This window comes from Vanessa cardui, chromosome 17 (genome assembly GCF_905220365.1).
Source record: "Vanessa cardui chromosome 17, ilVanCard2.1, whole genome shotgun sequence".
In the NCBI taxonomy this organism is placed as follows: Eukaryota; Metazoa; Arthropoda; class Insecta; order Lepidoptera; family Nymphalidae; genus Vanessa; species Vanessa cardui.
Genome location: NC_061139.1, coordinates 8850053 through 8864629, shown reverse-complemented (window position 1 = coordinate 8864629; position 14577 = coordinate 8850053). Strand labels below are relative to the sequence as shown.

General features: G+C 30.3%; 1 protein-coding gene across 2 annotated transcripts in view; it reads right to left on the bottom strand.

Annotated features, from left to right (window-relative positions):
* The window catches only part of LOC124536702 (MOXD1 homolog 1-like), a 73528-nt gene extending 59309 nt beyond the window's left edge, over window positions 1–14219 (bottom strand). The window contains exon 1 of one of the 2 annotated variants that reach the window (XM_047113265.1): window positions 13977–14219. The gene's annotated coding sequence lies outside the window, so the exon portion shown is untranslated. The remainder of the gene's footprint in view (window positions 1–13976) is intronic. The other variant, XM_047113264.1, reaches the window with a different exon arrangement.
* Window positions 14220–14577: the final 358 nt, after the last annotated feature.

Sequence of the window (14577 nt, the reverse complement as noted above, 5' to 3'; positions counted from 1 at the left end):
ATGTGTCATTCGTTTTAAATCTGATCATTCTGTTACATCATAACCAGTTCGAAGGATCAGTCAACCTCACGTAACGAGTTCCACTTGCTTCCTTGCACGTTAGTTTATTTCTCTTTGATCGGAAGTTGTTTTTTATGCATTCATTATTAATTACAAATGATATGCACTTAAATTAAATATGTTTTGAAATTCGAATACAATAATCAGTATTTATAAACGATTTTGTAATTTTTTTACTAAACATTTGAAAATAGAACACAATATGTGAATGATTAATGATTTAGTACCTATGTGTTTTGTTTTAGAATATGATGCTTTATATTATATAAGTATTTATTTCTGGTTGTAAGAGGATGAGACCGTTTTGCCGGCATCATTCACGCGCCCACGATGCCACACATACCGAATCACAATGGCCCATTGATCTTTATAAAAAGTCAAAAAACACTTCAATTAAATACATATATACAACACTAATAAATTATATATAAAGATGTTTTCGCTCTTGTAATATTATCTTTATTTAGATTTTACCGAAATAACTAATCTTAAACTTGCCCAAATATTCACACAAAATAGAAAAAAAAGAACAATTAACTGTCTATATATTTTGAAATCATTCATTTGAAATTGGAAGGAGTATTTGGCAACACTGAATGGAATGAGTGAATGGATGTCGGTCTTAAATCTCTCTTAATAGTGCCCATGAACAAGACCAGATTCGGTATACCGACAAGGTGTTGGTCAGACACTATAACTAAGACTATTAAATAGTGAATACAGGTTTATATTTGGGATACATAATACATAATATAGTCTAAGATCTTCATATATTCATTATAATATTCAAATCTTACTGAACAAACATATTTAACAAAGCACAAGCATATATTACTAGCATGAAACTTCATTAAACATTACTGAAGATTTCGGTAGTTTTGATAAAGTATAGCAGTAGAATGATCTATCATCTCTGTCTATCATTAATAATTTTACATTCGAAAGAGGAAGATAGAATGACTGATAAAAAAATATAAGTATATATTATATATTCATTAAATATCTATAAATAACTTCTATGAAGGACGAAAATTAAATATAATAATAATTCTTGAACTCCACGCGGTAACGATTTGTTCAATCTATTTTTTTTTTAATTTGTACATAGACAATTACTTAATGTAAAGAGTTCTTATGTAAATAAAGAATAAAAAATTAAGCTTGAAAAAAAAAAATACTGATAATAACTCGATTTATAATATTGCTTCGAAATAATTTTCTAGGAGTAAATAATATGAAATACTTAATAATATGCGCCTTCAGTAACTACCGTTTATGCAAATACAGACAATTAATTAGACGTCAAGTTAAATGTACCCCGTGCTTAATAAATTACCAGGTACGTTTCGTGGCGTGTATAATCCCCGTATAGCATTTAATTTATACTACTTATTACGTCGATTATATATTTATTTAAGTAAATACGAGATAAATATTTGAAAAAGAAATTTAATACTTCTTGTATTAAATTTTTTAGGAAATACCTATCTCATTGTTGCTACCTATTGTAGTTACGACATTTTCGTAATTACATAGAATTTGATATAAGTGCACTATACTCTTTAATAAATTTATAAATTGAAAAAATATAAACAAATAATTATATGTTAATGAGCTGTTTAATTAATTATATGTTATATGGATAAAATAACATGTACATATAATAGTTACTTATAAAATTAGCTTTTCCCTTTCTGCTTTTAAACGCGTTCAATGTTTTTTATAGATTAAGGTGTGGTAATTTGATACACAAAAACTGTATATATAAAAAAATTAACAACTTTTTTTGCTGTAATTAATATATTACATAATAAACTAATGATGTTGATACGTTTTTTTTTTAATAGATATAGTGTTTTGAGAAGATGGTTTTTGTATATATATCGACAAATTAGTAAAGAAAAACTGATGATTTTAGAAGTTTCTAATCCTAAAAGATGAATTAAAGTAATTTATCTGTAACGGTTTGTATTGTCTAATGATACAAAGCTATGACTCATGTATATATTGACATTGCAGTATATTTAGTATCAGTATTGTACCCGTGTGAAGCCGGGTCGAGTCGCTAGTGTTCTCATAATCTACATACATATAACTAGGAAGCTAAACAATCTGTAGTTAGTTGAAAATTGTCGAAGCAATTTCAAACTTCGCTTTCGTCTAAATTATACAATACTACATCAATTTCTGATCACGTATAAATTCGAATACATGGCTTGACGTTGTAATGAAATTATTTTAGACAATATTTTATTCATATTATAACAAACAAAAGCTATATCGTTAGTTATAGTTATACAAGTTCATATTCCAAAATCCTTTAAGACATCATTACGTAGTATAAAACAAAGTCGCTTAACACGTCCTATCTCTATGTATACTTATAACTTTTAAATTACGCAATGGATTTTGATGCGGATTCTTTTAATAGATAGAGTGATTCAAGAGGAAGGTTTTTGTATATAATACATGGACAAATAAAAAAAAATATATATAGTAAAGAAACACTGATCATTCAAGAAGTATGTAATGTGATGTCATAAATCAAAAAAATCTGTAGTATTTTTGTATTAGTATTACACCCGTGCGAAGCCGGAGCGAGTCGTTAGTTCATAATAAATCTGACATTTATGACAGTTCATATTCCAAAATCCTTCACAACATAATACATTAACCGAAAACGAACGGACAACACCAAAAACTACATAAATATTAACAGTGTTTTTGTTCTAGTTGAATAATAAACTGATTTCTATGTACAAACACACTAACTCCATTAATTTTATAAAGGCGTTTGTTGGAATGCGAGAAGTTATTACCGCCGTATTCAGTGTTCGTACGATAGCATTAAATTATTTGCATAAAGCTTACGTTCGAGGATTCTGTAATCAGTTTACTATGCAGGTTCCGTAGCCATGTTACGGGTACTGATAAATTTAATTCGAAAAAATATATTTACTTACACTGCTTCAAGTAATACAACATATGCAATGTACATATAATATATATATATATATATATATATATATATATATATATATATATATATATATTCTTCATAGTATTCGATGTCTGTTTATATCTGTCATTTGATTAAAATAATATTTACTAATTTCAGAAATTAAGATTTGAAAAATAATTCATTTAATTATTTTACAGGTTTGACCACGAAATATATGATAAAAATTACTTTTCAACGTATCTGCGTTACAATTGAGTATTGCTCGGAATTATGATATTTAAAATACATATTATTATTTTCAAAATAAGATGTATTTACTACAATAGTCATCGTCTCTAGATTATTTAAAGTAATTCTGGGTTTATTAAGTCGAAGCCGACAATATTTCGAGGATCCCCAAGGCAGCTGAAGGTGACGTAATGTGAAGTAATATGATTAAGATATTTTTTTTAAAATAATTTTTAGTTAAATTTATTTAAATGTCACTGCACTCTGATCTATGAAACAAAGGTGTTCCTTGTAAATGTTACTATGACTAAATCACCTGCCAAGCCGAAACACGCATACAAAGCGGTTCTTGGCGGGAAAATAAAACTTAAGTGTACCAAAAAGGTTACATATATCATCTGTCATTCTCTGGCCAGCATTCGAAAAAAAAAAAACGAAATTTCAAAATATTGTGCAAGATAAATCGATACGACTCAAAACAGCGCATTACTAATAATTATTAATACCTATCGAAACATCCTTTGAGATAACTGGTTCAACAATAAAGATTACACATTTCATTACACGGTACAACACAAATAAAAGAGATCTCGCGTTTGGAAGCCCGCTTGGAAGTCGGTACGTCATTATATTAAATCTCTGCAATCATTTATCATCAACATTGATTCGTCTGACGGTTAACCTGCCTACCGAGTAAAAAATAACCGGTTAACATGACCACGAGGGTCCCGTAGAATCTCTAGCTTACGCGTTGATTTTACTATGTTTATTTTCTATAATGTTATGCTTAGATTCTGTGATCAACATTACCTAAATGAAGATTTGACGTATTACGTTTTAAAATTCCTATGTAACTGGGAAATAAATTTATAATTTAATTAGTAAATTTTGATCTATATTCAACAATAGCTCACTAAAGAAAACCTACTTATAAGTAATGTTTGGAAAGAAACAAATAGTTCAAGACTTTAAAATATATAGAGCGGCCAATTAGAAATTAAATATTTCGATATATTTTTCTGAACATTAAATTCTTTTTTCTCATTTATAAGTATCTATTATTTCTGACTATTAACTTCAAACCGAACTCTAAAATTCAGTGAAGCTGTTATTTCAAATTGGGCACGCTTCTAATAATACAAGCTTATAAATATTGATCTTCTGCTCAGGACAGAACTTAGCTCATTATATTTAGCCCCGGGCAGCAAACACCACTCATTACAAAAAATGGTAACTACTTATCAATTTTGCGTTAAAATTTATAAAACCCTTCGTACGCTTTGCCTAATAAATTTTATTAAAAACATTACATGAACTTACCAAATAAAACATTCAATCAAAAATATTTAGAATACAAATATATGAATTGACATAGTATATATGAATTGATATAGTTTTGAAGTGTTGAATCTGACATACGGTGGTATGCTATTTTAATGCCTCTATCCTTTAAATGTAATAATTATAATGGCCACTTTCCCATATCATTTTTCGATCTTACGATCGTCTTCGGTGGTTCTGGTTCATTCTTACAGAATATCTTTACTAAAATACCTGCATAATTTCACTTCGTAACGCTTTCATTTCCGAAGAGACTGACTGGTTAATTGAAGCGAGTTGCGCAAATTAATTTCAGAGACGCTGAATTAAATTAATAAATATAAAGTAAACACGCGGAACCCAATGCTCTTACAATCTCGTCTTGGAAATGACTGGTACTTTTGTATACCTGTTAGTGAGATTACAAGAAATTGCTCGATATTTCCTTTGTGGATAATTTTCGGCACGCGAATGTGCCCTTAGGGTAAAACGAAATAAAATGTACGGTAGCCGTACGATAAAAACATGGCCGACTTTTTGTTTCCTCTAAAACATATGTGAAGGATATCCGCTGTTCAGCCACAAGGGGTCATTATGTGCGGAGTAATCCATATTTTTTGCTTACATGAACCGTACTAACTCATAATATCACCTGAATTACAATTTGAACACTATTACCATTAAAATAGATTATATTTTTAAACTGAAATATATCACAATTATTTTAAATCTAGAACATTTTACACCTACATACATTATTTTTTAATGGCTGATCGTTTGATACATAGTTTCTTCCTTAAATGTAGCGCTAACCGTTGTTCTTGATTTTTATTCCATGTATATTGCATAGCATTAATATCGTGCCCGAGTGTTATTTTGATTAGGGTTTACGTTCTTAGAAATAATATTTTAATTTAAAATTGATTAAATTTATAACTAACCAGTCTAACCCAGTACGGTTTTTTACTCTTTGAGTAAATATTTTCACAATACGAATACGTCAGCTTGTTAATTATATTATGCTGCAATCCTAATTTATAGCATTTCCAATAATAAAGTTTAAGTTATTTTTATTAGACTTTAAAACCAGGCGAATGTCCGTTAAAACGCCGGACGTAAAAAAACGCTGACGGATATAACCCATACAAGTTTGAGATATTTAAAATAATTACTAATTTGATGTAAATAATATCTTTATATATGTGTGTATACAATTTCATGTGTGCGTAGGAAACTCACATTTAATAGAAATTTGGTCACGTGATCAAAAATGGCCAAATAAATTATTTTCTCAATTCACCCGTACCAACTTGGGATACGGTACCTAGTAAATAAATTAAAAAAACTTTACTAATGTAACAGCTGACAACAGTCGAATCAAATATAACAAAACCTATAATCACTCGTTTGAAAATTAAAAAAAAGCTATGATTAATCGTTAAGCACAAACTAGTGATCCGACGATGACGAATTAGTTCTACATTATGAATTGGTCGAACGTGAATCAGAGGAGACTCATGAAGATAAAGAAACCTGTTAATAAGATACTTCCTCCGAAAAAATATATACTGACAGGGAAAAAAACGTATAATTAGAAACAGTGCAACAGCGAAACGAGTTAGAAGCAGTAGACGAACTGGGATTGGAAGTCATTAATTTTCGCAGAAAGAACAACTTAAAATAATAATTTATGCAAATTTATCATTGTTAGATTAGTTTGCTTTCAAAAATAACTAATGGACTGAAAAAGAAGTAAAATAATTATTTGCATAGGATTATTTAACAAGACGTTTATTCGGAATAACGATGCGAAGCGAATTTGACGATTATTAATCGAAATGTCGTTTTATAAGGTTAAAGGTTTTCCGCGCATCGGCATTTACGTTTATCTTTCAAAACGTCATAGCTCGGTCACAATTGTAGACAATTAAATAAAAATTCATAGTAACACTTCAGTAACCAGCACTTCCTCTTGTTATTAATATCATTCAACCGGTCTTTGTCAACGACACATTACACTAATTACTTCAATCCATACAGTTTAATAGTAACATACGTCTAACAAATGGTATAAGATCAGTCAAGTTCATGACACGAATCGACCGGTCACGACATGTTCAGACTAAGATGTAATAAAATTACAGATGAGTCATATGTGATAACATCTGAGTAATGTTCTCATTGCTCGTTGATTTATTAGATCGCTTACTGTACGCTGTGTCGCACTTAGACGAAATTACTTCGAACAGACTGACAAGCGATGTTCCATATTTATTCAAACGACCAATACGAATTAAATACAAACAGTTTAAAAATCGAATAGCCTATCGCGATATAAATATCGATTCTGATGATGCATAGAAGTAAAATCATACAACCCAATCAAAATAACAGGAAGCACCAAAAGCACGGACTTCGATGATTTAATTTACAATGCTGCCATTTATCTATAAATATGAATCGTTAAGGATCGTGGGAACAGAGTATATTTAAAATAAATTTCAAAGTTGAGTTGGAAATTCTTAAAGTGCAACGCCATACTGTATTATCTTATTGCGATCTTGCACGGCTTCCAAAACGAACTAACGATGACAGCGAACATTCTGAAGACAAGCAATGGCGTGTTTATTTAACTGAAACTCAAAATTCTTTCGCCAAACATCAGTCTGTTATTGGTAACGGCATTTAGACATGTCTCGAAATTTTGCGGCATTTATAATTGGTTATACATACTAGGATATTATAGAATGGAAACGTTAGATCCGTTTCCATTCTTGGCCTTTCAATATATTACTGTATTTCACGAGTTTAACATTCTTTTGTTTCGTCCCAAATTGAGGGCTGGGAACGAAAATTTTAAAATAGCTTATGTACAAATCATGATGTGGATATTGGCAAGAACGTTGCAGCATGTCTCCGTTGAATTGCAATTCCGATTTATCTGGGCGAAAAATAAACCACAAGTTACCAGTGAATGCAATAAGATGAAAAAAATTTGTTTTTTTTTTGGAAAGAAAAATATTATTGCGATTACTTTTGTTGAATCTTTTTGCAATAGTTTATTAGTTCTTGTTTTGGACAATGTTTCGTGGTTATTTGATTTGCTTGTAATTTAAAATGAACAGGAACTATTTCTTCGCCAAACATCCTTTTTAAAGTGTATAAAAACTCGATTCCGGTATCCTTAAAGAGCGAGATCCTAGTTGTTTAGCACCTCGACCACTCCCACGTTGCTAAATACGCTCCCGTCTGGGAATCCGTTTGAATTCCACTTCCACTATGTTAGCTCGTTTAAACTACGGTCAAATGAGGCTTTTTTGTCTAACAGATTAAAGCCTTTCATGTTAAGTGAAAAGTCTATCAATCCCTTTTCGAATATAATACAATTTTGCAAAAATTTTAAAGATACAATTCAAAATTGAAACGAAAATCATTTTTTGAGGGTGTATTGTTTAACATTTTAAAACTTTGACGTTCCACTTACATAGTTCCATATGCTGTCGACACAATAACGTTAACGGAATGAGCATTTCCTCCTGTGTGACCGTAAAATTTTAGTAGTCCATTTAACTGGTCACTTAATGGCTGCGGCTTTCTCGTCATTTCCCTGGAGATTGATGAACTCTATAATTACGCCAATTATAATGACGTACTATTATCATGCTACTAACAAACATACATTCTATGTCCTGTTCGTAAAATTGCCGTGTCTAAATTATTAATAACTCTTCTTATTTGAAGGTGAATGTGAATAGTTTCAAGAACAAAATGCTCGAGTTATGAATGGCATCAGAATCAAATGTTATCTTTGTTTTTAGCAATGCAATTTAGCGCTTCTTGATAATGGATTGAAACGTTTACACGAATTTCTTGATAACGTTCAATGTATTCATTTAAATTCAACTGATAATTCGACCGAATAAATTACATCTTAATAAGAGATCGATCAATTATATTTGAAGAACGATAAAAAATAACGAAAATAGGGTTCACGAAAATGCGATATGTAGGAATATTGTATAGTTTTTTGGAACATAGACAAGTTAACTAATTTTTGGTACCTAGATACATAGGTATTTAACACGTCTCACATTTGTATAAAAAGCTAGATACTTCACACGCGCATTTAAACGTCAAGTTTAACTTTAATTATTATCTAGCATTTAATTTCCCATGATACCACGTATTTTTTCTATATCATACAAATCTTAAAATAATTTATTCGTCTTTTGCACACCTACCTAAAGTTTGCTGCTAAGTTTGGCTGTAAAAGGATCATTTTAGCATTAAGTCCGCCTTTAACAAATAATTTATTTGTATTTTTGTCTACTATGAGTTCCTAAGCTATTAATAATATTGTGATAAAATGTTGAGCGTTCCTTCTTCAACAGAAACGCGTTAAGTGACCTTATTCCACCCAAGCAAGGAAGGGTAGTTAGTAAATAACCAAACGAATAAACATTTAGTTTAGATACAAATATTAGTCATATGTTATTCGTTTCGTAAATACAATGCAAATGAGAAATACACATTTAGAGTGTCAATAAACTAACAGAAAGATCGCGATCTGGCATTTGCGGATAAACTACAAACGTATGCAAATATTCCTTTTACTAGTAATTCGCTAGCTAATGCTGTTTAACCTATAGCGTTAACATTTACATATTTAATATAGACATCTAATTATCATAATTATCATACTAAATTATACAAGCAATAATTACATTGTTTCATATTTGATAACTAAGAACAAATACAAAGGTCATATATAGAAGATTTAACCCTAAGATTCAAATGTTGGACAAAAAAACATAGCCCTAAAGTGCGACGTGACCTTGGGCCAAATAAGTGTTACAGGGCAATTTTTATTTCAAAATATTCTTTACAATGTACTTGTAAGTAGAATGACGTCTCGATTTCAAGAACATGGTTGTTAACTGTTGTAATAAAAATGTTATTTTTACTAAGGCAAAGTTCGCATAACTTCCTACCTAATATTGTGAGTCACACGCTAGTTTCGTTTAGGTATGCAATGAAAACTAAAAATACGTGGTCTCACAGGGGTCGAGGCCGCGGCAATCACTATTGGAGTCAACGCCACTGTCAATATCGTGGCCATAGTTTTAACGTTATTAAATAATATTTACATTATACTTTTTTTAATTACACTTTTCGAGTCAAAGGTATTTTTTTTTTACTAAACAGGTTTTAATTTGTTATTTAGAATGCAAAATTCAAGAGTAATGAAATCTTCTTGAAATAAACTTTTTGTTTAAGTACAAATACATTATCATCACCTGTATTAGTCTGTAATTTATAAACATTATATTGAAAACATAGGTTTAATTGTTAATAATAATGTGTTAATTTTAGAGAATAAAGTTATCGTTCTTTTGAATGAGCGGCTTGTGAATGATTTGTGGTCACCGTCACATACAGGATGTTAATGTTTGAGTTATCTAGAGGTGCGACGCGTTTCCGTGTCTTAAACTGGTTTTAATGTACTTAAGTATGCAAATCCTAATTGTTACATTATTTTATGATGTAATTTAATAAAAAATAACATTATTTTTCATTGGTAGATAGATATATATTATACTAGCTGTTATATATTTACAAATTCACTTAAAATTTTACGTTATAATTGTTATACAAAGGGGTCTTATCACTTTGTTTCCAAAATAGTAGCCTATGTCCTTTCTCAGGGTTTAGACTATTTGTGTACCAAATTTTATTTAAATCAGTCCAGTAGTTTTGTCGTAAAATCGAGACAGACAGACATAGTTACTTTCGCATTTATAATATTAGTAGGTATATTAAATATCTTAATGGTAAACTTATTCTGTTATTTCCCATAGGAAGGAAAAGAAACGTAAAACCCACTAAGTTTCTTTCACCTTATCTAAAACATGACTCTCCCTCCTAACACGCGGTCAAAAAAGCAGAACAAGAAAATATTTATTTTGCCGTCATTTAGTTCATATCGTAACCATAATTTTTTTCTTTGTTTTGCAGTCGTTTGGATTTCAATTTGCCGGTTTTTTGCATTTCATATACATGTACATGTGTTATAGTTAAACGTGGTGCCAGAGTCGGATTTAAAGGTCTGGAGGCCCCCGGGCCACAAAGCAGTGGGGGCCCTAGACAAACAGAAGCGTGAACAACCTAATAATTATATTATCATGAATGAATTACTTTTTCATTTCAATCATTAAGCTATGTTTTATTTACTTGTATCGTTAACTTTTAAAATATTAAATAATAACATAATTATAATTTGACTATATCTCGGTATTTGTTAACTTGATGAAAAATGTGGCCCCCACTAATGTGGAGGCCCCAGTGCAGTTGCCCCGGTTGCCCTCCCCTAAATACGGCCCTGCGTGGTGCATGTTTTCGTATTATTCAGACTTCAGATCAAATCGTTGGCTATAAAATGCAAATTCGGTCTCGTTTCCAAATCGCTTTCGTTTGTCCACCAATTAACACCAACTGATGTATTCTGAACCGATATTTAGTTTTTTTATTTCAAAACTTTTCACTTCCCATGAGTTTTAATCGCGTTAATTAAAAGGAATGTGAACTCAGGTCGGTCGTATCAGGTATGGCTGCCGCTCCCAGCTTCGAGAGGCGATGTCGAAATATTTTTGCAATATACGCTAGAGAACGTATCCTAACGAAATTGATAAATAACTTCTAATTTGTTGGACCTTTGAAACGTCTATTATATATTATGTACAGTCAGTAGGAAAAGGTTCGTCATTAAGATCTATTTTCGTGTGCTCAGTGTAATGATCTGCTTTACCGATCAAGAACACTGACAGACATTTTGACAATTCAGCAGAAGATATTATATCTAATTTAAATTTGTAATGACTAATTACGCCATTAAAAAGGTTTCATGTTGATATAAACCTAGACGTAGTCAAAGATGTTACACTATTTTGAACCAAGTTATCATACGATGTGGGTTTAATATTAATAGTCAGTTTAGTGCTTTAGTTCCGAAAGGTAATAAGAGTTTACGATTTGCTAACGGCATGAAACTGACGAAGGTTTTCTTACTCTGACTGTACCTAAATCTTCAATACAAATAGCTTGGTAATTTGTTTGAATTGACATTCCATTATTTACCTACGTAATAAAGTTTATTTAAATCGTAACTCCGAACTTTTTTTTTAAAGGAATTTTAATGTAATTATGTTGTAACACGAAATGTATTCTACCCATAAAATAAAATATTTCAAATGAAACAACAAGTTAAAATTTGGTAACCTTCACTCAGCATACGGGTTAAATAATTTAAAAAGTTAGATGGAAAAGTTTGTTCAACTAACAAGCATCATTACATATTTAAGTAGGTTTTATATTATACAGTTAATTGGTATTCTAATTAGTTTATTTTATCTGTGACGCAACGAACGGACAAATAAGACCTGTACCATAGGTAATTACCATAGATATTAGGCTTCTTTTAGACGAAACGGAACGATAATTATCTATTACTTAAGGCGATTAAAATAAAAATGTTAAATTAAGAGATTAAAAATTAAGATACATTATAAATTAATATAAATTGGGAAACATTTTTCTGGTTGTATAATTGTTAATTCATGCATAAAATGTCTAAATCTTATATGATAATGTTTACGACAAAACTGCTTAGCCGATTCGAATCAAATTTTTAAGCATGTACACGGCTCATTGAAAGGCCAATTCTTTTTGTGTAAAAAAAGTTACATATTAATTTAAGCTCGAGCATCGAAGCGGGCGGTTCATATCAGTACCTGATAAATAAAGGACATATTTTGTAACAATTAACTAAAACAATGTACATATACAGTCAGGGTAAGAAAAGGTTCGTCACCTCAAGACCTATTTTCGTGTGCTCAATATAGGCGATAATCTGTTTTACCGATCGAGAATGACATATTGCGTTGCAATGATTTGATGTTTAGATTCAAAAGGAACTAAGAGTTTAAGACTTGATAAAGGAATGAATTCGAAAAATGACGAAGGTTTTCTTACTCTGACTGTCCATACATAACATTTATACCAGAAGATGGATGAGTTTTGAAGAAGATTTCAGTGTACATATAGTTCACATGCTTACATTTACATATATACTTGTATTATATATTTATCATACATTACGTAGTGAAATGAAATTGCCTTTTGATGTTTTACCAAAATATATCTCAATATTTAATCGTTTATAAATATACAGACTCCTTACAAAATTAAGCAATTATAGTCACCCCTAAATTTACCAAATAAGTCCCCTCGAATTTAAACAACCCCTAAAACCGATATTTCAATAGCAAATCGAATCACTGTAATTTTATTATTTAATCTGTGGAACGAAACTTAAAATGCAATTTAAATCGAAAATAAGTTTTATAACAATAATACTATGAATTAATTGTATCTCAAATATATGAAGAAATAATTTATCAGTTATATCACACGGTTTTAAATATATTAAAAATAACGCAATTAAGTAACAATACACTCCTTTTTACTGTACTTACATAATTATTAAATGCTTTAGTAACTACGTCTGTTCATTATTGCAAAATTGTTAGCTAATTTTTGTGTAATTTTAGTATGGATACAGCTTGGGTAAGACTACAAGCTACATTTTCAAAATTATAAAGGGATTAAACAGACGACGGAGATTATCCGTAAATCAAGTTTCGGTAACGTCAAATTAATTTTGTTTTTTTTTTTTTTTTAATTTAACATACGATAAAATGTTCGAGACTTAAAGCACAATAGGTTTAGAATGTAATATTATTAACATTACGTGAGATTTAATCTAGTCTAGTGTTGGCGGCTATCTTTAGCTCGAGACTCGGGTTCAATGAACGGATGTAAATACCTAATTATCTTTCGGAACTTAGGTTTTGTGGGTTGTCTATGAACAAATTCAGGCACAGAGATTTTTTAAATAATGTTCAAATTAAATAAAGAATGAATGATATTGAATTACCTCGTTCCTTTCTTATGTAAATAAGTATTAATCAGAAATGTATAACTCAGTGAATAATTAGTAAAAATTTTTTCATATAAACGTTTTCATTCGTTTTCGATTCACTATGTATTACAGTTTAAAATATAAGTTATTCTAACTAATTAGTAATTATGCTTTCACATTGCCTAATCTGAAAAGTTAAAATTATTTTTATCGTGAGTGTCGTAAAATATATGCATATGAAAGATCGCTTCGAACGTATCAATGCGACTTTTTAATTGATTTCTAAATGAAACAAATTATATATTATTTACAATGAATTGATTCAATAAAAAACTAATAAATCTTACGATGCACGTTGTTGCCGTTGCATAAAACAAATCACAGTCCGCTGCCGGTCCGTGCAAAAAAAAAACAAAAGAGGATACTTACTCGCAAAAACGCTGCACAAATTGGCTTTATTCGTAACTAATGTTATTATTGTATTAGAACATGTAATTGTTATACATATAATTCAACACACACTTAATATAATTCCGACACTGAACAATTCACTTGTTTATTTACGTTCGAAATGACAGTTCGTTGGTTAGGCGGCACGGCGCATGCGCGAAACACTCGATCCGGCGGCCGGCGTGCGACTGGACTCGACTGGGTGAATTTGATTGAGCGAACGATTTCGAGTTTCGACGAAGCCGATGCACGGCGAACTATTGAATGAGTCAGAAAGAGAGCGAATGGGGAATAGTGGTAGCGTATGTGAAATTCGAACTGCCTGAGGGAGAATGTTTTTTTTTCCTTTTTTTATATAGTCTATGACTTTAATTGTACTATGATGATGGACTTTATTCAAGTCAGAATCAAAGTTATTGATATCATTTAAAAAGTTTACATAAAAATGACAATGAATTTTAAAAGAATTAATAGTGTATTTATACGGTTTGAACTATGTATTATACAAGTAGGTAATATTTTTTTAGCCTTTATTTTCTTTCCTAATAAGTGTATACAGGTACTTATCAATATAATCATA